Here is a 14,826-nt window from a genome sequence, read left to right on the forward strand (position 1 = left end):
ATCTACAAAAACCCTAGTCCATGCCCTCATCATCTCCCACCTTGACTACTGCAATCTCCTGCTCTATGGCCTCCCCTCTAACACTCTTGCACCCCTCCAATCTATTCTAAACTCTATAAATCAAAAAAATAGACAGGAAGCTATATGCCATAAAATTACATGAACATTTTTATTGATACAATATTAAAAGATTCAACGTAAAACCAGTAAGTATGGGGACAGCAATATGCAAAAAAATCAGCCAAAAAAAGCTACACAAATTACAGGTGAATCATCACATTTAAAGGGCCACTGTCACCCCCTCCAGCCGTTATAAACTAAAAGAGCCACCTTGTTCAGCAGTAATGCTGCATTCTAACAAGGTGGCTCTTTTAGTTTTAGGTGCATGTATTACCAAAATAAAGCGTTTAATATTTTCGGCAAAATACCTGTCTCTAGCCAGGGAGGCGGGTCCTCATTCCCCAGCTTGAACCGCTACTCTGCCGTCACTCACATCTTCAGGGGCTTTCGGCGCCCCCCCCTCAGCGCTGTTTACCCATGAAATCCGGCGCCTGCGCTGTGTATCGCTGTTTGGTGCAGGCGCAGAGAGCTCTGGCCGTCTGACGTCACAGCCAGGCTTGCAGACTGCGTCTGTGCGGCGAGTGCGGCCACCCACCTTGGTAATCCCAGCCCCGCAGTGTTTTATGCATTATGCAGAGTGCGGGGCTGGGATTCACAAGCAGGGTGGCCGCACAGGCGCAGTCTGCAAGCCTGGCTGTGACGTCAGATGGCCAGAGCTCTCTGCGCCTGCACCATACAGCGATACACAGCGCAGGCGCCGGATTTAATGGGTAAACAGCGCTGAGGGGGTGGCGCCGAAAGCCCCTGAAGATGTAAGTGACGGCAGAGTAGCGGTTCAAGCTGGGGAGTGAGGACCCGCCTCCCAGGCTAGAGACAGGTATTTTGCCGAAAATATTAAACTCTTTATTTTAGTAATATGCACCTAAAACTAAAAGAGCCACCTTGTTAGAATGCAGCATTACTGCTGCACAAGGTGGCTCTTTTAGTTTATAATGGCTGGAGGGGGGTGACAGTGGCCCTTTAAGAATGGAGCTGCTATCAGAATTATTTCAATTCAATTTTTAATTCTAATAGCAGTTCTATTCTTAAAGGTGATGATTCACCTATAATTTGTGTACCTTTTTTTTTTTTTTTTTTTGCATATTGCTGTCCCCATACTAACTGGTTTTACGTTGAACCTTTTAATATTGTATCAATAAATTTTTCATGTAATTTTATGGCATATAGCTTCACGTCTATTATTTTGATTTATGTAATGTTTGGAAGTGCCATGGATCTAGGCATAGTATATACTCTTTGAGGTCTATTCTAAACTCTGCTGCCCGACTAATCCACCTGTCCCCCAGCTATTCCCTGGCCTCTCCCCTCTGTCAATCCCTGCACTGGCTCCCCATTACCCAGAGACTCCAGTACAAAACCTTTACCATGACATACAAAGCCATCCACAGCCTGTCTTCACCATACATCTGTGACCTCGTCGCCCAGTACTTACCTGCACGCAACTTCCGATCATCACAAGATCTCCTTCTCTACTTCCCTCTTATCTCCTCTTCCCACAATTGCATGCAAGATTTCTCCCGCACATCACCCCTACTCTGGCACTCTCTACCACAACATATTAGACTCGCCTACCATCGAACCCCTCAAAAAGAACCTGAAGACCAACCTCTTCTGACAAGCCTACAACCTGCAGTACCCACTGCTCGACCAAACCACTGCACGACCAGCTCTACCCTCGCCTATTGTAACCTCACTCAACCCTTGTAGATTGTGAGCACTCACGTGCAGGATCCTCTCTCCTCCTGTAACATTGTGACTTGTATTGTACTGTACTTGATTTTATTATGTATACCCTTCCTCACATGTAAAGTGCCATGGCATAAATGGTGCTATAATAATAATAGCTGCTCCTGGTATGCAGCTATTCAGACAATCTTGAATGTGCCAGTCAGTTTTTTGTTACTTAGGCCTGTCCCACACGTCCAGATAATTCCGGTACCGGAAAAATCGGTACCGGAGTTATCCGTGTCCGTGTGTCCGTGAGCTCACGTAGGCCACCCGTGTGGCACACGTGCGGCACATGTGCGGCAGCCGTGTGCCGCCTGGGTACCACACGGACCGTGCAGGAGAGACAGCGCTACAGTAAGCGCTGTCCCCCCAGCATGGTGCTGATGCCGCCATTCATCCATTCTCTCCAGCGCTCGCTGGGGAGAAGGGATGAAAAATCTTTTTTTTTTGTTTTTTTGTGTTTAAAATAAACTTTAGGGCATCCTCCCCCCTCCCACCCCCTGTGCGCCCGGCCGCCGGCATTAAAATACTCACCCGCCTCCCTCGACGCTTGCTCTCTGCCCCGCAGCTTTTACTGTATGAGCGGTCACGTGGTGCCGCTCATTACAGTTGATGAATATGCGGCTCCACCTCCCATAGTAGTTGAGCCGCATATTCATCACTGTAATGTGCGGCACCAAGTGACTGCTCATACAGGAGAAGACGGCGGAGAGCAAGCGTCGAGGGAGGCGGGTGAGTATTTTAATGCTGGCGGCTGGGCGCACAGGGGGTGGGAGGGGGGAGGATGCCCTAAAGTTTATTTTAAACACAAAAAAAAAAAAAGATTTTTCATCCCTTCTCCCCAGCGAGCGCTGGAGAGAACGGATGAATGGCGGCTTCAGCACCATGCTGGGGGGACAGTGCTTACTGTAAGCGCTGTCTCCAGCATGGCACATGGACTGCACACGGAAAACATCCGTGTGCGGTACGTGTTTTACACGGACCCATTGACTTTAATGGGTCCGTGTAATCCGTGCGCTCCCACGAATACTGACATGTCTCCGTGTTTTCCAAACGAACACACGGTCCGCGAAAACACACTGACATGTGCAGAGACACCTTGATTTGAATGTGTCTACGTGTGTCAGAGTCTCCGGTACGTGAGGAAACTGTCACCACACGTACCCGAGCCACTGACGTGTGAAACCGGCCTTACAGGTGGCTAAGACAAACAGCTTTTTGAACTATGTGACAGGGGCCTTTTGAACACATTCTCAGAGAACCTTTTTAATGCACAATGTATGGTCTCAGCAATGTACCTATAAAGGGGGGGGCTGGAATGGGCAGAGCTAGATGAAAGCCCCCCATGACTGAGTTGCCATGGGAGGGTTTTTTCCATATCAGGTTTGAATTAGTGAAAGGGATTGGCTGGCGGAAAAGGGGGGGGGGAGGAGCTGGGGGCTGGGTATTATTGGTTAGGGGAAAAAGTGCGGGAAGAAGTCCAGTCACGAGGAGGAAGGCAATAGAGAAAGACCCCCTCTAATCACTGCAATCCGTTACCTGGAGAAGATGGATTCCGTGGACGGCATGATGGATCGGCTTCGGGAGATGGCGAGATCGCGCAGGGACGGATGGCTGCAGGAGCAGCTGGCCTCCTTGCTGGGGACTGCGGAGCCGAGCGGCACCAGGACGAGGAGGACCAGGCCACCGGAGCGCCTGTCGCCGGAGATGGGTACGCGCGGCAGGAGGAGGCCGCGGAGCCCCACTCGGGACCCTGCGGAGGCTCGGTGCCCCGGCGCGGCTGCTTCGCCCGGCGCCGCCTCCGGCAGGAATCCTGGCCCCCGACCTGCCGGCGCAGCACGGCGCCGCACTATGGAGACCAGGAGCGCGGCGGCTGGGCGCGCTTCCCCTTTACCACAGGCCGCACCGGAAGTGAGGCCTGCGCCTGCACGCCGGAGTTCGGGGCAGCCGGGGAGAGTACGGAGCGGCGTGGCGCCGGTGTGCACGGCTCGGGCAGCAGCGGAGCAGAGGCGCCAGGCAGCTGGGACGGCTGCAGGAGGGAGGGGAGCGATTGCGGAGGATCCAGGCGCCCACGGTGATGCAGGAGGGCGGGCGTCTGACACGCGGAGAGGCCGGCAGAGCAGGCTGCAGGGCAGACAGCCTCAGGACTCCCAGGCTGGGGACAACAGTGGCACAGGAAGAGACAGCAGGCTGCAAGCGACGACGGCTGACGCCAGATCCAGATCCGGCAGACGGTCTAGGGAGCGCCACATATCCCCCGCTCCGGTCCCCCCTGGTGACGAGGAGGCCAGGGGCGCGGGCCTGGAGAGGCAGGGCTACGACACCAGGAGCGAGTCGGGGAGCGAACAATTGGAGGATGGAACTCGGCAGGAGTCTGGATGTCCGGCTGGCGGGGACACAGCACCCGCGCAGCCTCGTGAGTATACGTCCACGTCTAGTCTGTCTCATTTAGGAGGTAGTTTAAGGGGGGTTGGGGGTATCGGGGGTACGGCATCCGTTATTAGCTCTATAGCGGGGGTAGGGGGCTCTGGGATATTGGGAATTAGTGATATTTTGGCTGGGGTGTCACATTTTTTGAAAAGTCTGGAAGGGGGAGTTGCGGAGGGGGATGGGGGTTCCCCCCTTGGAGCCTGGTTACAGGGTGTGAGGGCGGGATCGCGGTTGGCTAGTGATGCGACTAGCTCTGGGGGGTCAGCACAGGCATCGTCTGCCGGTGTATCGGTGTCGGTACAGACTGAGAAGGATAAAGGGGATAAAGTAAAATTGGACGACAGGGCAAAGGGGGAGGTATACGTCTGCTTCGAGGGCCCGCTGGGGGCGCATTTAAAGAAGGAAGTGAAGGAGAGGATTTGGAAGGATGAGTATGTGGAGATTTTCTCCCTACTCCCTTTGGAAAAATTTAATTTGGACAAGAGTAAGAAGGAGGACAGCAAAAAAGAGGAGGAGGAGAAGCGTAGGTGGCGGTTGATTCCGCAGACTTTCGTTAATTGGCAGCAGGCTTTTGCGATACTGGCTAGTGTCATAGGTGAGAAATTTCCAGATAACTGTTCGGGCCTGTTTTGTTACTTTGACTCGATAGGTGAGGCACATCGGACTTATGGGGGGCAGGCGTGGCTCCGTTATGACGAGCAGTTCCGTCAGAGGAAGGCAGTCAGGCCCGAAATCAAATGGGACCAAAAGGACATCGGGCTCTGGTTGAAAGTCATGGCTCCGGTGAGATATGGGCAGTCCTTTCAGGGTAGCGGGGGCAACAGCACTCAGCAATCAGGACATGCCAGGGGGCACAGGGCGGGAAAGAGAAGTCCGGTACTTGTTGGCACTTCAATGATGGCCAATGTAAGTACGGGAACTCCTGCAAGTTTAAGCACGTTTGTTCCCATTGCAACGGGAGCTCCCATGGAGCATCCAAATGTTTCAAAAAAGCCAAGGGTAAGCCAGGAAGGGGTAGTAGTCAAAGGGGAGACACCGGTTAGGCTTCAAGGGATGGTCCCTTATCTAAATAGATACCCTGATCAAGATAAGGCGGGAATTCTTTTACGGGGTTTTTCTGAGGGTTTTCGGATCCCGGCCCCTAATCACGTGGTTCCCTTTACTACTAAGAATTTGAGGTCAGCGGATTTGCATGCTGAGGTAGTTAGCAGTAAGTTGGCGAAGGAGGTGGAACTGGGTAGGATGGCTGGGCCATTCAGTTCATTGCCCATTGAAGGCATGGTCCTTTCACCTTTGGGGGTGGTGCCCAAGAAGGAGCCGAACAAGTTTCGGTTGATCCAACATTTGTCGTATCCGAAAGGGAGGTCAGTTAACGATGGCATAGATGGAGAGCTTTGTTCAGTGGTGTACACCTCGTTTGATACGGCAGTGCAATGGGTACGGCGGTATGGCGAGGGGGCTTTACTGGCCAAGACAGATATTGAATCGGCTTTTCGGTTGCTCCCTGTGCACCCGGATAGCATTCCTTTGTTGGGTTGTAGTTGGAAAGGTGGCTTTTATCTGGACAGATGTTTGCCTATGGGATGTTCGATTTCTTGTTCACTGTTTGAGATGTTTAGCACGTTTCTGGAATGGGTTATCAGGGATGTGTCCGGTGTTCCTTCCGCCATCCACTATTTGGATGATTTTTTGTTTATTGGCCCCCCTGATTCAGCCGTATGCAGGAATTTGTTGGCTACTATGGAGTGGATGGCAGGATTGTTTGGAGTACCGTTGGCGAAGGAGAAGACGGAGGGACCCTGTAAGGTTCTGAGTTTTTTGGGTATCCTTATCGATTCGGAGAAGATGGAATGTAGGTTACCTGAGGACAAACTTTCGTTGCTGGTACATGAGGTACGCAGGATTGGTCACTTGCATAAGGTGACGTTGAAAGAATTGCAGTCCCTTTTGGGGCGTTTGAATTTCGCGTGCCGGATTATGCCCATTGGCCGAATCTTTTGCCGAAGGTTGTTGTTGGCAACGGCCGGAGTTAGGGCGGCGCATCATTTTGTTCGTTTAACCAAGGAGCATAGGGAAGATTTGGTCGTTTGGCAGCGTTTTTTGTCAAATTATAATGGTCGCTCTTTGATTCAGTTGGAAGCCGTGGATGATTTTGACTGTGAAATTTACACAGATGCGGCCGGTTCGGTTGGATACGGCGCGTATTGTGCAGGTCGATGGAGTGCGGAGGTGTGGCCGGAAGTATGGCGGAAGCAGGGTTTTTACTAAGAATCTTGCACTCTTAGAACTGTTCCCAATTGTGGTGTCGGTTGCGATTTGGGGTGACATTTTTCAAAATCGGAAGGTCAGGTTTCATTGCGATAATTTAAGTGTGGTTGCTATTATCAATAGTTTAACCTCTTCCTCCCCCCCGGTGATTAGGCTGGTTAGGGAACTTGTGTTGTGCTGCTTGGAGTTAAATGCATACATTTTTGCAGTACATGTACCGGGGGTACAAAATTCTTTAGCGGATGCTTTGTCTCGTTCACAGTTGGAACGTTTCCGGGAGTTGGCCCCAGATGCGGACGCCTCAGGAGTGGTATGCCCTTCACGTTTGTGGAAAATTGTTGCGGACGAGGAGGAAGGTTGATTCAATCCTTGGTCTCGAGGTCGACGTGGCTGGCTTACAAATCGGCTTGGGAAATCTGGGAGAGTTGGTCTGGTCAATGGGGAGTGGCTGAATCGGACAGTGATAGGACAATGGCGGTATTGTTTTTGGTGGGCAAGGCAGCTGAGTGGAATTGGTCAGTATCGAAGGTAACTAAATTTATGGCGGGTTTGGCCTTTGGTTTCAAGCTGCAGGGGTCGGTCGATGTTACCAAGAATTTTCTCGTAGTTCAGGCCCTGCGGTGTTTTCGTAGCGGGAATACTAGTGTTGACAAGCGTAGACCCATTTCTTTTAGTTTGTTAGTAAGGTTAGGAGATGCAGTTGGGAGAATTTGTGGTTCTCAGTTTGAAGTTGCCTTGTTTAGGTTGGCATATTCTTGGGCGTTTTTTGGGGCCTTGAGATTGGGTGAGCTGGTGTCCCCTAACAAGGCTAAGGCGGGAGGTTTGTCAGCAGAGGATGTTGATTTTTGGGTGGGAGGTATTTCTTTTTTGATTCGGAGGTCGAAGACTGACAGGTTCGGAAAGGGTAAGCGGGTGGCTTTAGGGAGGGTAACTGGATGTTTAATGTGTCCGCAGCGATGTTTGGAGGAATACTGGGGTTTGTGGTCGGTTAGGTCTGGCCCGTTACTTTGCCACCAGGACGGGACTTTCTTGTCACGTTTTCAATTCTCGGCGGTTTTAAAAAAGGTTTTAGTCGAGTTGGGACTGGATCCCCAGTCATACGGGTCTCATTCTTTTAGAATTGGGGCGGCAACGGTTGCGGATGGTTTGGGTTTAGGGTCCGATGTGATTAAACGAATCGGGCGCTGGAGTTCTAATCGTTATTTGACTTATATACGGCATTAGTCGGTGTGGGGCCATGTAGCTTTCTGGTTCATTTAATTATTGTTTTGTTTTTCAGGTCGGCCCCCGTTATTGACATGGATTTTCGGACATTCGTTCGTGTATTGGGGTGCGGCGCGGGCTGACGCGAGACCGGACGGCAGACAGTTGGGTTTTTGCCGCGACACGGTAGTGATTCGATGGTTGGGGTTCCGGGGTATGTTATGGAACCGGGTGTTGCCCGAATTTTCACGGGCAGTTCGTCTGGATAGAGCGCCTGATATCTTGCTGGTGCACATAGGGGGGAATGATTTGGGTACGAAGCCGGTTAGGGAACTGATCAGGGACATCCGCTTTGATTTTTTGAGATTGTGGGTCTCTTATCCGGGAGTTACGACGGTTTGGTCCGACATTGTGCCCAGGAAACGGTGGAGGTTGGCTCGGTCTTTGACAGGCATTAATAGGGCCAGGATCAAACTTAATAGGGCTGTGGGGAAGTTTGTATCCAGGAATGGAGGAATTGCAGTGAGGCACTTCGAGTTGGAGGCCGGGGTCGGTAACTTTTGGAGAGAGGATGGTGTGCACCTAAACGATATCGGTGTAGACTTGTGGGCGCTTGCCATACAGGAGGGTGTGGAAAGAGCGTTGGCGGTGGTGGGGCACTCACGAGCCTGAGGTGGTCAGGGCTGTTCGTGGTTGGCGGGGGGGCGGGGTTCTTGGAGTTGGTGATGTTTATTGGAGGAAGGTCAATTAAAAGGATGGGGGTGGATCTGGCTTGTGGTTACGCGCTCTGGACGGGGATTGTCCTCGGGAGCTTTCGGGTTTTTGGTCTGCCCTGAAATAGGGTTACATGGTGCCCTCGAGCTGGTTGTCACGGCTGAGGGTAAAAAAGTGTTGGGTTTTGCCCATATATATATATATATATATATATATATATATATATATATATATATATGATGCCAGATCTTTTAGCTCCAAGAACCCTCCCCCTCAGGTTTTTCAGATAATTCTGTATGGTTATAATGTTTTAACTGTTGTTTGTTAATAAACTGGCCGCTGTGGCCAAAAATTTCCAAAGAATTTAATGTGTCATGTTTTTTTGTGCATATGTAGCATGAGACGGGGTGGCAGAATTTGGTCTGGGGGTGGGGGGGGAAAAAAACGGTCCAGATGGGCTATACGCGGTCAAGGGGGGGGGGGCTGGAATGGGCAGAGCTAGATGAAAGCCCCCCATGACTGAGTTGCCATGGGAGGGTTTTTTCCCATATCAGGTTTGAATTAGTGAAAGGGATTGGCTGGGGGAAAAGGGGGGGGAGGAGCTGGGGGCTGGGTATTATTGGTTAGGGGAAAAAGTGCGGGAAGAAGTCCAGTCACGAGGAGGAAGGCAATAGAGAAAGCCCACCCACCCTCCCTTTGCTTGCAGGGGCATCGAGTAGGGCTGTTGTTTAGGGAATGTAATGCGATTAATTAGTAGGTGAGGTCGGTGTTTTGTTACTTTTACGAGTTCTCATTGTCACAGTGGCAAGTGTGGCGGGGGGGCGGGGTTCTTGGAGTTGGTGATGTTTATTGGAGGAAGGTCAATTAAAAGGATGGGGGTGGATCTGGCTTGTGGTTACGCGCTCTGGACGGGGATTGTCCTCGGGAGCTTTCGGGTTTTTGGTCTGCCCTGAAATAGGGTTACATGGTGCCCTCGAGCTGGTTGTCACGGCTGAGGGTAAAAAAGTGTTGGGTTTTGCCCATATATATATATATATATATATATATATATATATGATGCCAGATCTTTTAGCTCCAAGAACCCTCCCCCTCAGGTTTTTCAGATAATTCTGTATGGTTATAATGTTTTAACTGTTGTTTGTTAATAAACTGGCCGCTGTGGCCAAAAATTTCCAAAGAATTTAATGTGTCATGTTTTTTTGTGCATATGTAGCATGAGACGGGGTGGCAGAATTTGGTCTGGGGGTGGGGGGGGGGGGGGAACGGTCCAGATGGGCTATACGCGGTCATGATTCAGATACAGATTTTTCAAATTTTGTGCATCAGTCTCATTGGGACAATGAAAACATTTTAATAATGTCTGCAGCTTAAATTGTTAAATTTGATGATAGATCCACTCTAAATTTAAACATTTATAATTTATAAGGATTTTAAGAGTAAAATTGCTGGGTTGCTGAAAAATTTAGTAACAAATGAGACCTTTGTGCATTTTAAGAAAAAAAAGACGTTGGTTGCATAAATGTGCTTTAAAGTGAAAAGTACTCAATATTATTTTTAGAAAAGTATTGATAATCTCAGATACAAATATTGGTTTGTCTCTGTTCATGTGCTTGTGCAGTATTTTGATCTTCTGGCAATGCATGGTTAATCCATGTGATAACAGTAGTATAGCTGATAAACACATATCAACTTTATTAAAAACTAAACAGCAATTCACCTGCGGCTGTTAACATGTCAAATGACACTGTCAATCTCTGACAGTGGCATTTAACATGCGCGTGCCGAAAGCTTGTCACAAATCCCACCTGTCAGAGCTTGTCTCATGATCGAGGGGTGCAAATTGTTAGGCCTGACAACTGGGGGTCTTCTGCATAGGACCCCAGTGCTTCTCATTGCCGATTTGCTATGAGCGACGCCCTGTGGCCGACATTCATGAGCATTTCTGAAGGCCTGCTATGTGTAGCACAAGCTACAATCTCCTAAGGGGACTCTTGAAGCCAGTAAAAAGTAAAAATAAGATTTAAAAATATTAAAGAAGTTAAAAAATATAAAAGTGCAAATTACCAACTTTTGACCCATTCAAAATAAAACAATAATAATAATAAAAAAAAATACACGTTTGGTATCGCTGCTTTCAGAAACGCCTGGTCATTTATTTATAAAAATATAAAAAGAAGTAGCCTGATTGGTAAACAGCGTAATGAGAAAGAAATCAAAACCCCAGAGTTATGTTTTTTTTGTTGCCGCAACATTGCAATAACGGGCGATCTTACCCCTTATCTTACCCCTTAGACCCCAGTCCAGAGCCTCTCACCTAGCCAAATTAGTTCTCATGCTTCACACTGACGAGGGCCAACTACCCGAAACACTGTGTCTGCGAATTGAGATACTGATTTGGCTTTTATCCTAAGTTATATTGCACGACTCGTTAGAGGGTTGATTGTGACTTGTAGGATCGCTACTTCCAACAGGTGGCACTATAGAGTTTAGTCCTCTTTTTCTCTGAAGAGGCAATTTGCATATGTATCTAACCAAAAATTATATTAATAAAAATGTCAGCTTGGCACAAAAAAATATGTTTTTACCCAACCCCAGATCCTGGAAAATAGAGACGCTACTAGTCTCAGAAAATGGCACCATTTTTTTTTTAACCATTTAAATATGAAAGAACTAGTGATGAGCGAACGTGCTCGGTACTCACCCGAGTATTACTATGCTCGGTGTACTTAGCGAGCACCAAGTATTTCCAGGATTATTCGTCGGGAGCTCAGGTGTCCGCCCTGCAATTCTGGCGCTCTTTAGAACACCAATGACAGTGCAGAGATTGTCAGCCATGCACTGTAATACCGCAGCCATCTTTGTTGTGGCATTACAGTGATTGGCTGGCCGCACATCGTCATCAGGTCTATAAGAGACCTGGCGCCGCCCTGCTTGCCGCATTCTGCTCCGGACTTAGCCAGTGTAGGGAGAGCTGCTGCTGAGATAGTGTCAGAATCGTGCTTTAAAGAGTTAGTGTAGGTCTACAACTGTTCAGTCCACAACTCCTGAGAAACCAACAGTCCTTTTTAGGGCTAATTCTGGGGTCCCGAGATTTCAGCGCTAAGTAGGCAGAGGAGTCTATGTGCGCATATCCACATCAGTGCAAGGCCTGCTGGCACTGTGAGTGCGTACATAGCTCTTACTGCATATCTCCAAAAGCTCCATTACCGTCTGCTGCTGCTTATTTAACATATATATAGCTGCAGTTTTCTGTGGCTTTTTTTTTCTTCACCTGATACCTGCTCCTATTATTCTAAAGCAATCCATAGCCCCCTTATTTTAACATTTATTTGCTTGATCACGCTGCCTACTACAGTCTGGTTATTGAAATCTAAGAACATGCAAGTCTACCTTTTTTTTGTCCCAGACACCAGATGTGAGTGCACAAAACATCTTTTTTTCTTGTATCCTATCCAACACAATTTAGTTGTTCCCAAAAAAATCAAGGTCACATTTACATCAGTCTGTTATCTGAGGCTGACGGCTGGTGTATCAGTGGTGGAAAAATCGTAGCTTCGCAGGCATAAGTTTCATAGTTCTGTCTGCTAACCTTGTTCCAATTTGTTTTTTTTTTGTTTGTTTTTTTTAAATTATCCCCCCAAAAAACATTATACCGTCTGTTATGTCACGCTGAGCGTTATTGTACTCATTTTTTATTTTTTGCCCAATTTCACATACAATAGAAAAAAAATTAGACAGTCTGTTATCTGTGGCTGCGGCCTGGTGTATCGGTGGTGGCAAAATCGTAGCTTCGCAGGCATAAGTTTCATAGTTCTGTCTGCTAGCCTTCTTACAATTTTTTTTTTTTAAATTATCCAATAAACAAAAAAAATTATACAGTCTATGTCAGGATGAGGTGTATCTGTGGTGGAAAAATCATAGCTTTGAAGGCATACTGATCAGATATAATTTTGCTCCAAATAAACACATTTGTGTTGAGCTTTTGAAATAGTTCAGTAGTCCATTTAAAATGGGCAAGGCAAGAGGCAAGGGATGGGGAAGTGGACGTGATGCTGATGGTGCATGCAGAGGATGAGGCCGTGGCCAAACTGAAAGTGGGCCACAACAAAAACCCACATCTTCTTGCTCGACCTTCCTGTCCCAGTGCTAGGGGAACACAGCACACCACTATTGAAGCCAGAGCAGTGTGCAACGGTTGTTGGTTAGATAGCGGATAATGCTTCCAGTAACCAAGCCACCACCACCTCCACCACGTCTTCAACATGGTCAAGTCTGAGTAGCAGTGAGTGTGGACCGGATATTCCTCACCCTGATCCTCCTTCCTCCCACCATGCCAAGTGCCCATTGACAACTGATCCCACACTTGGACCCTCTGAAGAGCTGTTCAGTTTTCCCTTTCAAGATTCTGTACTCTCGGCCAGTCAACTTGAAATGGGGCCAGATGAAATTGCATGTAGCGATGCCCAAAGCTTTGACCAGCCACGGTCACACGAAGGCGATGGTGGGAAAGTGTGAAAAGAGGTGGACGATGATCAGACACAATTGCCAGAAAGTCAGGAGGAGCACGGTGCAGATGTGGAAGACGAGGTGGTGGATGACATAGTGACTGACCCAACCTGTCAGGAGGACATGCAGAGAGAGGACAGCAGCACACATGGGGAAGGAGGCATATCACCCCAACAGGCAGGAAGAAGTAGTGTGGTGGCCACAGACAGATGGTGTGCATCCGTTCACCGTAACACCAATTGCCATTCCAACTCTTAAATATTCCTGAGTCTGGTTATTTTTTAAAGACTCTGCCAATAACCCCAAACAGGCCATTTGCAGCACCTGCCATGCCCGCATCAGCAGGAGTAGCAAAACTACCAGCCTGACCACCACCAGCATGATCAGGCACATGGCAGCAAAGCACCCGACTTTGTAGGCCATACCCCAGGCTCCAGGAAAACTGTCTGCAGGGGACACCACTGCCTCTTCCACTGTTTTTTGTAGAAGCCAATCCCCAGTCCACCTTGCATGTGAATATACCACTAGCACTGCGCCTGTTGTTGCCCACAGTCAAGCAGCACCATCATCAAGCCCGTCCACGTCCTTGTCCCAGCACAGCCTTCAGTTGTCTATACCCCAGTCATTGGAATGCATGCGGAAATACCCAGACAATGCCCCACAGGCCACAGTCCTAAATTCCAACATGTTTACATAGTTACATAGTTATTAAGGTTGGAGGAAGACTTTAAGTCCATCTAGTTCAACCGATAGCCTAACCTAACATGCACTAACATGTTGATCCAGAGGAAGGCAAAAAAAACCCATGTGGCAAAGAGTAAGCTCCACATTGGGGAAAAAAATTCCTTCCCGACTCCACATACGGCAGTCAGACTAGTTCCCTGGATCAACGCCCTATCAAGGAATCTAGTGTATATGCCCTGTAACATTATACTTTTCAAGAAAGTCATCCAGTCCCCTCTTAAATTTAAGTAATGAATCACTCATTACAACATCATACGGCAGAGAGTTCCATAGTCTCACTGCTCTTACAGTAAAGAATCCGCGTCTGTTATTATGCTTAAACCTTCTTTCCTCCAGACGTAGAGGATGCCCCCTTGTCCCTGTCTCAGGTCTATGATTAAAAAGATCATCAGAAAGGTCTTTGTACTGTCCCCTCATATATTAATACATTAAAATAAGATCACCCCTTAGTCTTCGATTTTTCCAAACTAAACAGCCCCAAGTGTAATTGCAGCGCCCCAGAGTCCTGGTCGTTGCAGTACTGTGGCTCCGCCACTATGGGGAGCTATGATGCGTCTGATGGCACTGAAGGAGTTCATCTGATCAGGTATCACAGACACCAATACATTTCACAGTCGGGCCTCCGGGGGGAGCTAAGGGTTCTATTCACTAGGCCACTCCCCACCATAGTGGGTAAACTGGGGGTCAGGCAGGAAGTTAGATCAGAAAGCTGACTGGGTTGGAACCAGGCAACACCTTGTGGCAGAGGGTGTTGTAGGGGAGATACAGTAGGGTCTCTGTCGGGGGTGGGATCCTGACAGAGGCTTGGCAACTTGAACGAACGTAACGGGACCGTGCCTGCTCCGGGTAGTGGCGGTGCCCAAGGAAGGATTAGAAGAGAGATAGATTGTGCTGAGTGAGAAACGAGATCACGCAAAAGGAGAAAAGAAATACCAGTAGGAGTCGTGCTGTAAGACCGAAGCAACATCCTACTGAGGCGCACTACCGGTGGCCGGAACGCCGAGGGAGTATCATAACATTCAGCTTCAAGCAATACTCCAAACAGCGGCAGGACAGTCAGTCTAAGGCAGGCTGTCTAACTTTAATCACCTATGCAGTCTTGGGGGGCAACTT

The sequence above is a fragment of the Ranitomeya variabilis genome, chromosome 3, assembly GCF_051348905.1.
Source record: "Ranitomeya variabilis isolate aRanVar5 chromosome 3, aRanVar5.hap1, whole genome shotgun sequence".
Lineage (NCBI taxonomy): Eukaryota > Metazoa > Chordata > Amphibia > Anura > Dendrobatidae > Ranitomeya > Ranitomeya variabilis.